This window comes from Corapipo altera, unplaced genomic scaffold (assembly GCF_003945725.1).
Source record: "Corapipo altera isolate COAL_440 unplaced genomic scaffold, ASM394572v1 22b, whole genome shotgun sequence".
NCBI lineage: Eukaryota > Metazoa > Chordata > Aves > Passeriformes > Pipridae > Corapipo > Corapipo altera.
Window position 1 is genome coordinate 24,992,495 of NW_020884876.1, and position 5,890 is coordinate 24,998,384.

Sequence of the window (5,890 nt, forward strand, 5' to 3'; positions counted from 1 at the left end):
ATAAAAATTTGAACATGTAGTTTGGACATGGTTTGTTCTGGTTCTAAACTATGAAAGTGAACTTATTTTCAAGTCTAGTTGGCTTGAAATTTGGAAACCTGGCCTCTCTTTAGCAGCACGTGCCTCACAGAAGACATTCTAGAATTTGCTTATGAAGCTGCCGTTCATGCAGTATTTCTGCTAACCAGAGATTTTTGCTTACTCCATATTGCTGGAAAGTTGGAATGCAGCTGCCAGTAGAATTATAACTGAGGTAAAAGTTGTTATTTTTAAGCTTACAAATGTGCTGCCCTCTTTTTTGTAATTGTAATTATTTGATGCTTATTTGTGTTGTTGCAGTCACTGATATCGCTTACCTGATCGACTAGAAAGGTGGTTTTTGAGACATAAGGCACCAGGCTTTATGAAATGCAAAGAGGAGCGGGTGATGGTGGGTCAGGGAAGGAGAAGGTGGTAAAATTTTACATGGAAGATGGAAATCTTGTTTGGACCACTACATGTTTCTTTTTTGCATCTGTCATTGACCCTCTCTGGTAACTTTCTGTAATTAGAGTGTATGTTGATGAAAGGAGGGTGAATTATAGATGTTATATATACGTGCTGAAGGTCATGCAGAGATTTAAAATCTCTCTGTGAAGTGGGAAATGACAGGTGTTTTGTCCTTGGAGCAGTCTCAGTAGTGTCTCATGCAGGTTCTGTTTGGGCTTGCTGTTCAAGCAGGGGGCAAGGGGAGGAGCTGATAATCAGGAGCCAGTAAGGTGATGATGAAGAATTCTAAGACTTACACAAAACTAAAACCTTAATTAGTGATGACCTCAATGAGTAATCTACCTACTCAAAACCACATTCAGTCTCAAAAGTACATCATGGATCTTGGTTCCTACAGAACTGAAAGGTTTATTCCAGGATGATAAATGCCATAATAGCTTCAGAACACAGGGGTCAGCTCCATCCTAAAAGAATTGGATTAAACAAAGTAGCTATTTTTTTTTTTTTTAATGGCTTTCATTTGAGAGTATTTAGAGGGAACAGTGTCAAGCCAAGGCACTTACACATATAGCAGGGAAAGGAAAGGGAGTGTTCATTCTGGAATAATTTTTTTAAAGATTTATTGCTATGTTTAATTGAGGTTTCAGTTTAACAACATGATTCCAGTCAGCTTATTCAAATTTCACTTGAAAAACTGAGTGGTTTTAAGTACAGGTGTCTTTTCATGATCCAGGAAGAACTGATCTGCAGTATTTGTTAGGGATCTTTTCTTCCTTTTCCCTGTCTCCTGATGCACACATTATCTTCTGTGTTGGTTGAAAAAAATGAGTATATGCACATTTTTGCATATGTGAGTGAAAACATGCCACTCAGTTGCGCTGTGCCATAATTTTTATATAAAGATTATAAATGCTAACTTTTTCTGAGAAGTCTGGCTTTAAGCAGACCACAACAGCAAGCTTTGATTGCTACGGGAGGCACGGAACTACAGTCTGGCAGATGATAAGGAGACAACTAGTTAGTAAATAGTTGTGCAGACATATGACACTGGCCCTGTCAGATCCGATAGTTGCTTAAGCAAAAAGGAGTCTGCACTAATTAACAGATAACTTGAGGGTTTAAACATTTACAGCCAGAAGTGTTCTAAATAACACTTTTTTAATTGTACTCTTCTCTGCAGCCTCCCCTCAATTGTTCTCCCTAGCTATTTTATTTCAGATCCTTCACTGCTATAAAAAATAGTGTTTTAGCAGGCATTATCATCAGAAGCAGATGCCATAGGTCCATCACGTGGCTACTGATGCACAAGAAATCTGCTGTCCACAAGTCCCTAGTAAAACTTAAAGCATAGTTGGAAATCAGCTGGAGATTCCTTGCTGTGTTTATAGGTGTCCAAAACATTTCAAAATCACTTGGTTTTCCCTGATTTGTGTATAATTTTATATATGAAAATGAGGCTAAGACAACCATTTCCATTATTTAAATTAAAAAATTAGCAATAGAACAATGGAATGAGATAAATAATCCATGATCAATAAAGGATCTTAATGTAGAAAGGTTATTTTAATAGAACATAGACTATATTAATTCCTTCAAACCTGAAAACAAAAACAAAATGCTACTCATGGGATTAATTCGCTTTATGCTCTTTGGTTCTTGGTGTCATTGAATGGATAGCATTTTACCCCAGTGCCTTCAATGTAAATATAAAAGGGCCAGAAATTGAAGAACTGTTGATTCAGATCCTGATAGGCAATTGTTGCATATTGTAATTATGGCTGAAATATTTTCAGTATAAGGCTGAGGGCTTAATATATTGGCAACAGTACAAAGAAGGCATAGTACACCAGGAATGAAACTGGGTAAACACATGATGTAAAGAGAAAGTGCAGAAGGTAAAGATAGGCTGCCTGTATTATTGTGAAGTGGAACTGTTCTGCTGTCAATTCATGCAATCTAATGTAAAACTAGCTGGTTTCAAAATAATCTGGAATACAATAGTTGATAAATTGTAATTTTAAGCATCTAGGTTAGCCTGAATAGCAGTTCAGATGTGGCCTTAGGAAAAGCAGTTCTGAGAGTAGACAGATGAGCTCTTGCAGGTGGGTACAGAACAGTTCCTAAATTGGTGTTTGTGATTGTTTGGTTGGAGCCCCAAAACTGACTGACCGTTCTCAATGCAGCAGTTAATTCTGCAGAAACTGTGGTCTCCAATGCATTTTGAAGGAAACACTTCTTCAGAAGTAGTTCAAAGTAGTCCGCTTTTTTGTGTGTTTTGTTGTTGTTGTTTGGTTTTTTGTACTGCAGGGGTTTGTTTAATGTCAGTCAGTTGTGGGGGAGAGAGTTCAGTAGCTTCCAGGTAAGCAGCAGTAACAGCTGTAACTATTTCTAGAGCAGCTGTCTTGCCTTGGTTGGTTAGAAGAGGTGATAAGCATAATCTTTGCAGTGATAGGTGCCAGAAGTGAAACAGTGAATTTGATAGGACAGCTCTATGTAAAGTAATGCTTGAAAATTTCTCTGGTAAACAGCCTTGTTTGCCCAAAACAGTGCTTTTTTTGCCTTTTTTTTTTGCCTTTTTTTTTTGTCTATGCATTGGAAATGATGAGATTTCGGTATCTCCTTCAAACAGTGAAAGTTTTTAGTTTGTGACAGGAGAAAGCTTCATCAGGAGACATACAGTGTTGATCAGAAAATGTTGTTTTTCACCAGCTTTTAACAGCTTTTAATGCTGATTTTTGATCTAGGGTAGTACTCTGGGAGAGTAGGGTGCTCTCTTTAAATGGCTGCTATCAAGATTGGTTCCCCTTCAGGAGCTACAAGCAGAAATACTCAAGCTCTGCTTGGGTTTTGCAAATCTAGATCATTCTGGCTGTTGCCTTAACTTCATTAATATTCATATTAACTGTACATTGTCCCATCAGAGACTTAATGTGTGCAGAGTATGATCAGTTGCTTAGAAGGTGGTGATACAACTTTGTCCCCATGGCAAGAATGCTAGCTGGGCAGCTGGCTTTGGCATATTGTGGTTGTGGAGACAAAATTTGGACATGCCTTTACTTTTATCTGGGATGGAAATTTTGACTCAAGTTTAGCCTCTCAGATGTGGTGTCTTGTTTCATTAGAGGGAATGCACAAATTGTTTCCCGTGTTTTGAAGAGCTGCCTAACTGGTGATGTTCTTGTCTTAGAAAACATTGGTAGATACTGAATATGGTAGTTTCATCTCTGCTGAGGAACAGAAAAGCCTGTGCTTGTTTATAAATCAATCCTCTAGTTTTTTTCCCCTCTGGCCAGGTAACCCTCAGTACTTCTTATCTCACAGTATTTGATGCCAGTCAAAAAATAAACTATGTTCAGTCATGACTCCTTGGTTTTTTGTTTGGTTGGGTTTGTTTCAGTTTTGTTTTGTGGGGTGTTGGGTGTTTTGGGGGATGTTCTGGAACTTTCTATGGAACATGCAACTCTGATCCTCTTGGCATCTGAGTAAGGAACTGCCATTTACAACCTTATGTACAGAACTTAATGTGAGTCTATAACCCCTTCTTCCTAGCAAATTTGAAGGTAAATAGTGAAGATCTGTCATCTCTGACAAAGACCACTGCTTATTGTGAAGCTGTTAATTATTTAGGGAGGGATACTCTTGCTCAAACAAGGTTTACAGATTACTTGTCATGGTATTAATCCTGCTGTGACAGTGAATGCCGAAAACTTAATTAATTCACAGGTATCTTAGTAATTGAAGGTATTATTCAATATAACCATTATTCTTTTTCCTGTTGCAAGGTTTGGAATGTTCTTATTGGTGTATATGCTAGATTTTGTGTCTGTACTCAAAAGAGCATTGAGGAAAGTATCACTGGTAGTGATTGTAGGTGTTCTCAAGTAACAAACTTAGTGGAGAACAAAACTTCTGGAACGTGGAACTGATATTTTTATAGAATGGATTAGTGCTGGCTGGAGAACTGAATTTAGTATTGGGACTGGGTGGTGGTCAATCTCTGTATCTGTGAAAAGTCCCTTAAAGTATTGCACCTCTTAAGCATATCTGTCTGGTCTAAACTCAGTAATGCGGTGCCAGAGGACAGGTTAGTAAGTCTAGGCAGTGGAAGAAGTAGAACTTTCTTGTGTGAATGAATTGCGACCCCCTGATTTTACTGATTGTACTAACTGCTCTTAATGTTTTTTACAGTTTGAGTTGTATTTCATGAGATATCTCTTAAGTCTTGTTTACAGAGTGATTTATGTTTCCTGAGAATCCATTCCAAATTCATTTAAAGCAGCACTTCAGCGTATCATCACACCATCGCAGGCAATTGAATTAGAGGGCAGGTAGGTAGATGGCTGCTACTTGGCTGGCTTTTTTCCTCTGCTACTTCGTATGTGCTGTGCTTCACACTCGGAATTACTGTTCTGGTGCAAAGGATGTGAATTTTCATAGCTTTAACTATTTACTTATAAACTGGGAAAGAACTAAAAAAGCATTCTGTTTGGATTAACTATAAATGATATAACTCAAGCTCAAAGAAAATGCAGGGAATCCTGAAACATATTTTTGCACATAATATTTTTTCCAATACTGATAAGACTGATGTAGAAAAAACATTCCAACTTTTCAGAATGGAAACTTGAAAAGGCAGGTTTGTGGAAAAATACTGACCAGTTACCTTAAAACTTTTGGATGTAAAACTTCACTTGAAAACAGCCTTGACTGATGTGGCATCTTTCTGTCTACACATGCATTATGCTGTGCTTTACGGGAGGTGGGAGGAGAGAAAAAAAGGAAGGTGAAAAGAGAAGTTGCCATTTGCTGTTTATTTGAAGCTAGATCATCTCTGGTTCCCAGAGCTGGAGACATGATACAGAAATAGGTTGGAGTTGAACAATCAGCCGTCCCAACCTTGTTTTCCTTCCCATAGCCACCCTACAATGTTTGTCTCCACCCTTTTGAGACATGAACTCTTTTTTGCCACATACACCTGCCCTGCTAGATAGGGCTTCTCTTTGTTGCCTTCCCTGATCTGATGGGGAATGTCTTTCACGTAACTTAGCTAAGCAGCGCCTGGGGGCTCTTTACTTCCAATTTATGAGCCAGTATTTAATACAATGCTAGGGCAAGTAATGCCTCTTGAGGTGCAAAGTAGGAAGGAAAGGGGAAGGGGTAACAGAAAATAATTTCTTTACTCAGTTGCTGCAGTCATTCTAATTGGGAGGAAAGCTTGTAAAAATACTGAAAAACATAGGTTAAGAGACTTAAGTTTTTAGGTTAGGTAAGTGCAGGCAAAACAACTACCATATATTAGAATTAGAAATTAGAGTGCAGATATGCAGAGACAAAGAGTGAAAGGGAAGAACACAATGTTTTAAGTCTCACTGAGTTTTTAAAGAGTAGTTACCATGAAGCA